The sequence below is a fragment of the Sycon ciliatum genome, chromosome 3, assembly GCF_964019385.1.
Source record: "Sycon ciliatum chromosome 3, ocSycCili1.1, whole genome shotgun sequence".
NCBI lineage: Eukaryota > Metazoa > Porifera > Calcarea > Leucosolenida > Sycettidae > Sycon > Sycon ciliatum.
In genome coordinates, this window is record NC_088645.1 from 30039911 (window position 1) to 30053096 (window position 13186).

Below are 13186 nucleotides of genomic sequence, written 5' to 3' on the forward strand. Positions count from 1 at the left end.
GTTGGCGGATCGTGCATCCAAATTACCTTCTCCGTCAGACATGACGACCAAACAAAACTGTTACTGTAAACAACGCTGAAAAAATGCAAACGAACGGGCTAGACAAATGTCGGAAATAGTTAATAATAATTAAAACATCCCACTGCACACACAGACATTCAATACCAGGTTTGGTCTAGATCGGGACTCACAGTGGGTGAAATGATTAGGCTTACACCGCGCTTCAACATGGTAGGACAAATGGGGAAGGGGCAGCTAAAGAGGTTAGGCTTACACCGCACTTCCACATGGTAGGACAAATGTGGAAGGGGCAGCTAAGAGGTTAGGCTTACACCGCGCTTCAACATGGTAGGACAAATGTGGAAGGGGCAGCTAAAGAGGTTAGGCTTACACCGCACTTCCACATGGTAGGACAAATGTGGAAGGGGCAGCTAAGAGGTTAGGCTTACATCGCGCTTCAACATGGAAGGACAAATTTGGAAGGGGCAGCTAAAGAGGTTAGGCTTACACCGCACTTCCACATGGTTAATGTGGAAGGGGCAGCTAAGAGATTAGGCTTACACCGCACTTCCACATGGTAGGGCAAATGTGGGAGGAGCAGCTAAAGAGGTTTGGCTTACACCGTGCTTCCACAGGGTAGGACAAATGTGGATAAGCTGCTAACACGGGTACGCTTACACCCTGACAACCGCATGGTAGGACGAATGCGGTGGGGCTGGTAACCTGGAGTAAGAGTGCTTTGCAGGCCACTTAACAAATACCTCCATGTTGTGAGTCCCTATTTATTTGTAACATTGATACGAGTTGCTTTTGCGGTGAGTCTGGCACCATAGAAAGCGTTAAAGTTGGGCGGGTTTGGGATGGGGAAAATTCTGGCAGAGAGCTAGTTTGTGAGGAAACAGCGAGCCAGAGAAGCAAGCAAGCGTGAAACAACAAATGCTTCAAAGTAGAATCTTCAAGCACAGGCAGTTTAGTTTAGGCCAGCTGACTTATACATACTGTATAAGCTGACGTCCGTGAAGGTGCGCAGCTCCCGGTTGTGTTTGCAAGTACCTGGTCGCATGCACAAACAGTGACAAGGCCAGCGTATCAGCTGTGGTATGGGTAACGTAAGGAACAAGTGCAACGTGGACCCTATGCGAGAGAGCCAGCTGAGAGGGTGTTACGTGACTGTTAAAGAGAAAGATCAAGGAGCTACAAGTTACGCTATAATAATAATAATAATAATAATAATAACTGGTTTGAGGGAAAGAGACAAACGGGAAAAGTCTGAAGAAAAAATTGACTGTCACCACCAGGACTCGAACCAGGGACCCTCGCTTGTAGCCAGCGATGCTCTAACCACTGAGCTATGGTGTAGTCGTCATCCCAGCAGAGGCCGTTCAACATTTTCTTCAGACTTCGTAACTCACACTTCCTGTGAATCCACACAGGCGGGTGGGACGCAGCCCTCACTGTAACCCACACACTTCACGTACAAACTAGCACGCGGGGAGCCCCAAGTCATAAAATAGTAACTGGTTTGAGGGAAAGAGACAAACGGGAAAAGTCTGAAGAAAAAATTGACTGTCACCACCAGGACTCGAACCAGGGACCCTCGCTTGTAGCCAGCGATGCTCTAACCACTGAGCTATGGTGTAGTCGTCATCCCAGCAGAGGCCGTTCAACATTTTCTTCAGACTTCGTAACTCACACTTCCTGTGAATCCACACAGGCGGGTGGGACGCAGCCCTCACTGTAACCCACACACTTCACGTACAAACTAGCACGCGGGGAGCCCCAAGTCATAAAATAGTAACTGGTTTGAGGGAAAGAGACAAACGGGAAAAGTCTGAAGAAAAAATTGACTGTCACCACCAGGACTCGAACCAGGGACCCTCGCTTGTAGCCAGCGATGCTCTAACCACTGAGCTATGGTGTAGTCGTCATCCCAGCAGAGGCCGTTCAACATTTTCTTCAGACTTCGTAACTCACACTTCCTGTGAATCCACACAGTAATAATAATAATAATAATATTAATAATAAAAATAATAATAATATTCGACGAAGAGACAATAATTTTAATATGGCAATAAGTAGGACAAGCTGAAGTGACATTTGGATTACTTTATTAACAATGTAAGCGATGGAAATGATGCAAAAAAAACAATGTAAAGGGTAAAGAAACTACATGTAATAACTATGAAGAAAACACAGCAGCTCTGCCTCCCCCTGACCCTCCTCCTTCGAGGTCTGTTTTGGTGGGGAGTACTCGTGGCGGTCGAGTTGTCCCACTGGAACCAGAGCTGGATTCAGCAGAAAGATTGACAACCATGGCTGCAACAACAACACCAGCTTCACATCCAACAGCAACACCAGCTTCACATCTAACAACAACAGCAACTAATCCACAAAACAAAACAGCAAATGACAGACCACGCAGATCTACAGCAGATTACAACCGGACCTATGAATTCACGATAAACATACAAAGGAAACAATCGGAGAGGACGACGACTAACATGAAGGCAACGGTATTTGCGGCTGGCGTTGATGGTGAATGTGAGACGCAACACAATGCAAGTGTAACAGGTAGCCGAGTGGTAAGCGCGGTGCAATTAACACCAGTTATCTTTTACCATTATTCTCTTCGGTACACACCTGGGATATAATTAGAAGTTAAAGAAGAAGCGACAAATAACTGACTTTCTCTCCGGTGCACACCTACAGGTTTACTACTTCTTCTTGGAGTTAGCTTTCTCGTTGCTAAAATATCTAATCTAATTAAAACAGAAATGCGCAGCAGCTTTTATGCAGCAGACACCGTACGCTTATATGCGGAGATACACTAAAATTAATATACATAAGGTCAAGTTCCGTATTGCTTCCGTATTAGCCAGGCAGGGATACTACACCGTCCCTTCCTACAGATAATCACGGCCTCGTGATTTTCAAAAGTAGGCAGGTGGGTGAATGTTCTGTCTTGGCCGGAGGTTGTACGGAGGTGCAGGAGGAGGCGGAGCGGGGGGTTGGAGTTGACGTAGTGGTGTATGTGTACGGGTGGTGTGTATCTCGGGATCGTATGTCGGTGGTGTTGCAGGACGTAGATCTACGTCGGTTACTTGATGATAAGTCAGGCGATTTAAGTGAACAATTGAAAGCCTCTGGCGATCCGACAACGAACGAATGCGGACTGTGACATCATCGATCACCTTCTGGATGACATATGGTCCTGTCCAGAATCGGTGAAACGTGGGGACTCATTCTGGGGGACCACTGGTGAATGTAGGAGAACAAGTTGATCCTTCGTGAACTTCGGTGGCGGGCGAGATGTACCATCGTAACCCTTCTTCTGGTGCTGGTGTGATTTAAGGCCGTGCTGGCGGGCACGCTCAAAGGCAGTCTCAGTTGAAGTACGAATAGAAGAGACGAATTCAGGGTAAGATGGTGGTGGTGTGTTACGGGGTAAACCATACATCCCATCGAGAGGCAGAACTGGATTACAACCAAACTGGAGGCGGAATGGAGAATAGTAAGTCGATGCATGTACACTAGTGCGGTATGCTAGTGCCGTGGGTTGGAGATGCAAGTCCCAGTCTCGGTGATCAGAGATGGATGTTGCAATCATAGCTTCTAGTGTCCGGTTGAATCTTTCAACCATGCCATCACTTTGTGGGTGGTAGGGTGTGGTTCTGGTCTTGGTGATATCAAGCATAGTGCACACGCTTTGAAACAAGCGACTCTCAAACTGGGAACCTTGATCAGTGTGCAAGGCAGCGGGTGCACCATAGCGACAGATCCAACCACCGAAGAACAAACCGGCGACAGTAGAGGCGATCATGTTGGGCATGGGGAAAATCTCGACCCATTTGGAGAAGAAATTCATTATGACTAATACGTACCGATTTCCTCGATCAGTGATAGGAAGGGGGCCCATGACGTCGATGGCGACACGCTGGCTTGGATAGGATGATGTTTGCGATTGCAGAGGTGCTTTCGGTTTGGGCTGATGTGCTTTCCGTTTTTTGGGACTCCGGGCAGGTTCTAACACACTGTTCGATGTCATCAGCCATGTGGGGCCAGTAGAACCGTGTACGGGCCTTGTCGATGGTGCGGGTGACGCCAAGATGGCCCGATCCAATACCGGCATGCAGTGATCTGACAACAGTAGGACGTTGTGACGCAGGCAGGACCAATTTAAGATACGAGGACAGATCATCCGTAGACTCATACCGTCGGTAGAGAACACCATCTTGGACAATGAGACGATTGAACTGCGTCCAGAGTCGGTGCACATCAGGATGAACAGAAGCTAACTCAACTGATCCCTTAGGTGGTCGTTGCTGTGATGTCACCCACTTCATCACTAGAGAAATCGAGGGATCCACAGCTTGGCTAGTGCGGAGGGCGGTAGACGGCAGCCAGGACGCTGACGGAGCAGGCTCACGAGTGCATTGGTCGAGATCGCCTGTGGACAGAGAGACACCGCATGAACTCACAGCAGCAGATGCAGCAGGCGGCAGACACATACTCTTGACAGCAGGGGAAGAACACACATGTCCACACAATCTTGACAAACTATCGGCGTTGACATGCTGAGAGCCAGGGCGATCGAGTTTCATAGTCAAACGCTGATAACCGTTCTATCCAGCGTGCAACAATGCCATCCGGATTCTTGAATGAAGATAGCCACAGGAGGGCTTTGTGATCAGTGCGGAGTAGGAATGTGGCGCCGAGCAGGTAGTGACGGAAATAGTGAGCGAATTCAATAACAGCAAGTAACTCACGCTTTGCCGTTGTGTAATGACGTTGACCAGAGGACAGTGTCTTACTTGCATAGGCGATGGGATGCATGTGAGAATCCCGGCACCACCTGTAGCCAATTTGCAGATGACACCGCTCTGATTTCCATAGCGAGAACTCTTCAAGACTGCACCCGAAACCTACAACAGAGTGTCACAGCAGCTAGAGACTGGCTTCAAAGATGGCACCTGCTGGTTAACACAAAGAAAACAGTCATCCTCCCGTTCTACCACGATAACCTCCCCCCTGAACAGCTACCCCAGACCACCTTCAGGAATAGTCCGCTTACCGTAGCACAAAAACACAAACAACTCGGAATAATCTTTCAGCATGACCTCCGTTGGACGGAGCATGTTGAATACATAGTTAAAAAATCACTCAAGTCTTTCAATATTCTTTTTAGACTAAGGTCTACACTCACCAGTGATTCTTTATCTCACATCTATCAGACATACATACTGTAGTATCCCTGCCCGACCAATACGGAAGCAGTACGGAACTAATACGGAGCTTTGCCTGATGTATATTTAGTGTATCTCCGTATGTAAGCGTACGGCGTCTGCTGCATAAATGCGGCTGCGCATTTCTGTTTTGAGGAAGATGAGATTTTGATAATAACGAGCTATTCAACCTCCAGGTGTGCACCGGAGAGAAAGTCAGTTATTTTGCCGCTTCTTCTTTCACTAATAATTATAATATCTCAGGTGTGTACCTGAAAGTAGAATAAAAGTAATTCTTGTTGATTTCACCGCGCCTACCACTCGGCTACCCATTACACATACTACCTATATTCCCATATGCGAGCAATGCTCTCACACCGTTGTCATACACTTCCCTTGACAGGCTAGAACGACTGCAGTGGAAAGCCGCCAGAATATGTCTCCACCTTCCCCTTTACACACACTTAGAACACTCCCACCTTTTGCATTATTTACACGCTTTAAAGGTAAACATATACTCTTCGCGCATTCTCTGCGCCATAATTATGCCCCACCACATATACTCTCGCTGCATACTGCTAGCAATGTGCAACCGTCGTATAATTTACGTCGCTCTCGTACTTGCCACTTGCCAACTCCACGGACTGACCGCTGTCTCCATTCTCCCATGTACAAGGCCCTTCATTACTTTAATTGCTTGCCCGCCCAGCGTCGCGAAATCCCTTCTCGTACTCCCTTCAAATCCGAGATATCCCTGCTGTTGCACAACTCTGTATGCTCGTGTAGCGACCACCCCTGCCCGTACACTTAAGTACACAACTCTGTATGCTCGTGTGGCGACCACCCCTGCCCGTACACTTAAGTAGTCATTAACCCCTACGCCCTGCCCACCCAATTCTTCCTCACTCTTTCTCCTTTCTTACACTATTATCTCTTATTGACCACTGGCTATCGTGAGAATAAAGATTTGAAACAACAACAACAACAACAACAACAACAACAACAACAACAACAACAACAACAACAACAACAACAACAACAACAACAACAACAACAACAACAACAACAACAACAACAACAACAACAACAACAACAACAACAACAACAACAACAACAACAACAACAACAACAACAACAACAACAACAACAACAACCACAGCAGCAGCAGCAGCAGCAGCAGCAGCAGCAGCAGCAGTAGCAATAACAACAGCAACAATACTACAGAACATTGAACTTGGTATCAGTGATGAGTCTACACATCACCCAACAACCTCCATCCATTGTCACTGTTCACCGCTGTCTTGCGCTTCCTGATATAAATAGCCCCCGGTCAACATACGATCGCTGTCTTCCGGCAAGAATCTGTGCACTACAGAAAGGTGAGTGGGCCGAGAAGTTGTGGCGTTTCCTCCGATAATGATCGCCAAATGGCTTCTCAACAGTGGCGTTCCTGGCGCGTCGATGATGTTCCACCGTTCTCTTTAGTGCTGTCCTCTCGGTTTCTCCGACATATTCCTCCTGGAATACGGCACACTTCAACGAATAGACGACATCCTTGGACATGCACGCTTCATTCTTCATGCCACCATCACATGCACGACATTCAGCTGGCCTGCCCCTTCCTCTCTTCTTCATCTACTGCTGGATCCTCCTCGAGCATTGTGGCTTGCTGAACGATGACGATAGCAACATGTCCCTTAAGGAGCGGCCTGACGTATTTGTATTTGTATTGTATTTTTTAAAAGGATTCTCCAAAAGCAAATGGATGCTTATCACGGAAGTTTCCCACATAAATATCGCAAGAAAAATGGGGAAATGGGGAGAGGAGAGTGGAAGATGAAGCATGGGAAGAAGGGAAACAAGTACCTAAATATCGAGGTATAAAAGCAGGAAAGAAATCGACAAGGGAAGAAATCACCTCTGCAGATAATAGCGGGACATTTAGATGAAAAAAACCCAGCAAGGATTAATTTCAAGGAAAAAAAATTCTCAAACGGAAAAGTTCGGAATTCCAGTCAGAGAATATCTATGCTGAGAGTAATGAGCCTTTAGAGCAATGCGAAAATTGACAGAGGACTGAACGCAGCGGATGTGTTCTGGAAGTTTGTTCCATTCCACAGATAAACTGAAGAGAGGGGATTTAAGGAAATGGGCGCCAGAACGAGGTAAAACTATAGAGGACGGGTGACGACAACTAAGGGATACATTGAATTTGAAACGAATTAGCAAAGACGGAAACTGGTAAAAGACATGATGAAAATACAGCAAGGACAGAATCTGACGACGCCACTTCAGGGATGACCAGTCACAAGTACGATTAAGAATCTGCTTCGGGGTTTCCCACTCAGGAGGGTGCTGGGTCTTACAAAGCAGATATGAACGAGCAGCAACGGCTTGCAGTCGGTCTAACGTAAGTGAATCTGAATGGGATACGGCGAATGACCAGACAGGGACTGCGTATTCTAACAGTGGTCGTACGTAACACTTGTAGAGCAAATTCACGGTTGAAGCAGATAGGAAATGGGCCATATGGCGCAACAGAAAAACACGACTGCGAAACTTATGGGTGATAGATTTTATATTGTCAGAAAAATTTAGTGAAGGAGTGATAGTCACGCCGAGATGACAGTGGCTATCACCTTTCTGAATAGGCACACCGTTCATTGTCAAGGGGGATGACGGGCCGGGGGCTAATGCATATTTTTGAAAGGGTAGGTGGACGCATTTACTGGTGTTAAACGTCATGGCAGTAGCTGATGACCATTGACAACACTTATCAATGTCAGTCTGGAGCAATGCATGATGGATAGGAAGTGAGGTGTTTTCTGGAGAAACAAGAATTAAATTAGAGTCATCAGCAAAAAGGGATAGGGTACTAGAAGCAGGGGCATCAGGAAAGGAGTTGATGCACAGGTTAAAAAGAAGCGGGCCGAGATGGGAACCTTGGGGTACGCCAGCGGTGATGGGCAAAGGGTCAGAAAGAGTTTGGCCAATGCGAACGCAAATACTACGATCACTGATGAAGTCCTTCACCCAAGAACAGGCAGAAAGAGAACACCAACCTGAAACAGATTGAATAACTAAATGATGACTAACTCTGTCAAAGGCCTTAGAAAAATCAAGGAACAGCCGGTCACAAGAAGACTTAGAGTCAAATGCACCCGAAACAATTGAGGTAAGCTGTACCAATTGGTCAACTGTTGACCTCTTTCGACAAAAGCCAAACTGGCTGGAACTGAAAATTTTATGGCTCTCAACAAACGAGTAAAACTGACGGCTAATCATAGACTCATACAATTTGGCAACTGCATTTAACAGCGATATAGGACGGTAATTGACTGGGTGAGAAGGATTACCTTTTCCCTTGAACACAGGTACAACAACGGCAGATTTCCACTCCCTGGGCTGAGTACTGGACAGCAAGCAGCGGTTGAAAAGGGCGGAAAGAGACTGTGTCGTGACCTCAGCTGTTTCACGGAGGATGCGATTGTTCAGCAGTCCAGCGGTTTTACGTTGAATGGGAAGTCTGGATAGCGTGTCAAATACGGACTGCACAGCGAATGGTTGTATGGAGAACTTCACAGTGGACGTGGGTGTTAAAATACCAGCTGAGTGCAGGTCAGGTGTTAGCAGTGGCGGCTGGCTGTAGCTCGCAAACACTTTGGCTAGGAGATTCGTCTTTTCCGTATTACTCGTGGCTGGGTAGGCTTGGTTGTCATGGTAGAGGTCAGGGATAACCGGAGACGGGCGATTCACATTACAAAGGATTTTTGCTTTGAGCCACCATGTACGGGTTCCATGATGCTGAGCCATGTCTCTCGCCATCCTCTCGTGATAATGGCGTTTCGCCTTCCGGAGCAAGGAAGTAAGACAGTTACGTGAGAGTCTATGCGCTATCCAACTATCTGTAGATCCGAGACGTTTGGCCTTGGCGAAGAGGCGATCCCGAAGCCGCCTCTGACGATGGTGAACAGCAGAGTACCAAGGCTTGTTCGATGGAAATGTGCTTCTCCGGACAACGGGAACAAACAACGATACAGAGTCTTCCAGCGCTGTGCGCCACAATGACCAGGCCTCATCAACTTTTTGCGCATTTTGGACGGCATCTAGCAAGGGTAGTTGCCACACGTGGTTGTTAAGAGAGCATGTCTGAGAAAACCAGAACATATGTGCAAGTCGATCTCTCAGATTTCGCTCAAATTTTGCAGGTAGGTTTGCTTTGGGGTGTAGATCGACATTCCAAAGCCTGCACAAAATCTTTTGAAGGGAGCCATGAAATTGGTATACCCCTCAATATTGGCCCAATATTGGCACGATTTATGGGTCAACAAACGAGCCACGGCACAGCGTGCAAGAACAAGCTACGAACAAAACTCCATCAAGCCATCATTACCTCACCTTAGAAGAGTTCTTCGGGCAGCACTACTTAGCCACGCCAGCATCCCAGAAGACGAGGGCAATCATCCCTTGACGCCACAAATAATCGTCTTGAAAATAGCCAAATTACAAGCGCTGATAAAACAGCGAGCTACGTCCTCAATTAGCAAACACTATACACCGGCAGATAGTAGAACACCTCTTCTAGCACTGAGGACATGTCCCCCATCATCCTTTTGGGGTTTTCTTGAAATGAACAATTTTGAATTTTTCCACTCGACCATTCTGAAATACGTCCAAACTCATACCTGCGCAGGAAAGCTCGCCCCTCCGCGACGTCTAGTCAGCAATTTCTACTCCAACACCACTCCCAACGCTGCAGAACAAAGTGTATTGTTGACTTTGACAAGGAAAAGCAGCGGTGATCACTTGTCACTCCAAACGACAAGCTTCTCCTTGCGCCACCAACATTTTTCGTTGCAACAGTTGATGCAAAAGTGACTGAATTTTTGCGTGTAGTTTTTGGATTTTACTGCAAGAGGAATGAAGAAATCACGTGGATCGTGACGTAGAATAATGCTTTCTGGTACACGACACAATGCACACGATCACGATCGTTCCTGAGGCGCTATTGGAAATGGACCATGAGGGAGGAGGTAAGATGCATTATATTTCTTGCATGCTCTGCTCAGAACATGCAGAAACTATCGTTATAACGCTAGCAGTATTGCATTGGCAAGAATTCTTGGAGATATTTCCTCTTGCAGTAAGAACAGGGATGCATTTTTTCACACTAACCTCGCTCATCCCGAACATGGTTCAGCAGGAACTACCGCTGGTTTACATGCTGATGATCCACGTAGATCTGCAACAGCAAGGAATGAGCGTGGTCCATGCCATCAAGGTCGCTTGGAGTTGACCAGCACGCGGCCAACACTGGTTGCATGAAGTATGTGGCGCGGCCACATGGCAGATTTCTTACGTCATGAACAACGTGATTTGACCCAACTCGCCCGTCTCTGTGCTGCATGTTGAGGGAAAGTCCCAGCTGGAAGGCCTACAACACGACATGCGTGCTCTTGAGCTGGACATCAAGATGCACTTGATCCGATCTAGATCAACGGGTGATCCATGTAAGTGCAGGAGCGCTTGATCAAGGTGACTCGGAACAACTGCTGAACCGTGATCTACGAGACCTGGCATTCTTGTGTCACGAGGCACGTGATTTCATCATTCCTCTTGCAGTAAAATCCAAAAACTACACGCAAAAATTCAGTCACTTTTGCATCAACTGTTGCAACGAAAAATGTTGGTGGCGCAAGGAGAAGCTTGTCGTTTGGAGTGACAAGTGATCACCGCTGCTTTTCCTTGTCAGAGTCAACAACACACTTTGTTCTGCAGCGTTGGGAGTGGTGTTGGAGTAGAAATTGCTGACTAGACGTCGCGGAGGGGCGAGCTTTCCTGCGCAGGTATGAGTTTGGACGTATTTCAGAATGGTCGAGTGGAAAAATTCAAAATTGTTTATTTCAAGAAAACCCCAAAAGGATGATGGGGGACATGTCCTCAGTGCTAGAAGAGGTGTTCTACTATCTGCCGGTGTATAGTGTTTGCTAATTGAGGACGTAGCTCGCTGTTTTATCAGCGCTTGTAATTTGGCTATTTTCAAGACGATCATTTGTGGCGTCAAGGGATGATTTCCTTCGTCTTCTTGGATGCTGGCGTGGCTAAGTGGTGCGGCCCCAAGAACTCTTCTAAGGTGAGGTAATGATGGCTTGATGGAGTTTTGTTCGTAGCTTGTTCTTGTACGCTGTGCCGTGGCTCGTTTGCAGACCCATAAATCGTGCCAATATTGGGCCAATATTGAGGGGTATGCCAATTTCATGGTTCCCTTCAAAAGATTTTGTGCGGGCTTTGGAATGTCGATCTAAACCCCAAAGCAAACCTACCTGCAAAATTTGAGCGAAATCTGAGAGATCGACTTGCACATATGTTCTGGTTTTCTCAGACATGCTCTCTTAAATGCTTGCCAGTCCGTGTGGGCAAAGTCGAGCCAGGTGTTTTGTGCAGAAGATATTTGGGCTGTGGAGCCTGCTGATCGGTTGTGGACGACATCGAAAACTACAGCACAGTGATCAGATACCGGTGGGAGGATGGTGAGATGGGAGACTGCTATTGGAGCATTAGTGATAACTAGGTCGAGTAGTGATGAACTCTTACCACTTGCGGAGTAGCGGGTAGGCTGTTGATCCACAAGTTGCGATAAGCCCAGATCATCCAGGGTGTCATACATGCATGTACCAGCAGGTGTATCAGGATCGGATGCTAGCCATTTCGAGAGGCGAGCGTTAAAGTCGCCAATGACAAATATGGAAGCTTGAGGACAAGATATTGATTGAATGCAGGTCCGGAGTGCGCTGCAGAACTGATCAGGTGGCTGCCAAGGAGGACGGTAACAACAGAACACAAACGTGGAGTTGGGGCGATGCTCTAGTTCTAGGCACACAATTTCAATGGTTGGATCAGCAGGCTGAAGATCTGGACGATGTTTGGTAGCATGGGAAATGGAACCCTTTGTGGACGGCCTGTACGAGTTTCGATCTAATAAGATCGAAAGTCTGCAGGCGGTAAAATCTTCGTAACTCCATCGTTTCTTGAGCAAATTCCACAATCGAAGGGTCTACGTGGTAGCGGAAACTCCAAGCTGTCCAATGCAACAATCGCCAAAGAGTTACGATGTCGGACGCCAGAGATATCGCACGCCGTATTCTTACCTCGGCAAATTCAAATTTTTGATCGCCATTTTGGGGGGAAACCCCTTTTCGTGTGCTCTTTGAGCGACTGAGCACATGATAATGACATAGCCGGCTGAAGTTTGAATCGTCTCAAACAGATTTGAGCGTTCTGCGATGAAGGAGAGTGGAATGGCGTTGATGGGACGAATTTGCTTGCATATCAGGCTTGGAGACGACTTTGCTGTGTTACCGCGCCTGATTTGTGGCGGCTGGATAATGGAGATTGGTACCCTGGCGTTGCTCTCGTCAAGAGCTTTCCAATGAGCCCTTGATTGTGAAAATGAAGTGAAGGACACCAAAGTTTTGACATGGTAAAGTTGAAAATTGTACTGACATTTTGTAATTCTGGTGCGTACTGTGCTAGTAATCCGTCCATAAAGGGTTAATTATTGAACTTGTGATATCAGGAGTCAACCAGGTTTCAGTTATGCCCAAGATATCTAGTTGAGATTTGCAGAATAAGTTTTTAATCTCATCAGCCCGCTTCAGCCAGCTACATGCGTTAACTGTGCAGATCCTGATACTCGACGGAGACTTCATATCAGGAATACAAGGTGAAAAGTTGAAAGTCAAAAGGGGCGGTTGGAATGGTGGAGCAAGAGGGTTCAGTGCGGTCACTTGCGATTGTCGGCCGGGAGAGAACGGGGCTGCATTTGGGTTAAGAGTAAAAGCGTGTGGTGATGTGGGAAAAAAGATGGGTGCGTGTGGATTCAACATCACAGTTTATGATTTCTTGGGGAGGGGTGGGTTCTTGAACTTCCATTCTCGTGCTGTTACATGCTCGGGCCAGAACTC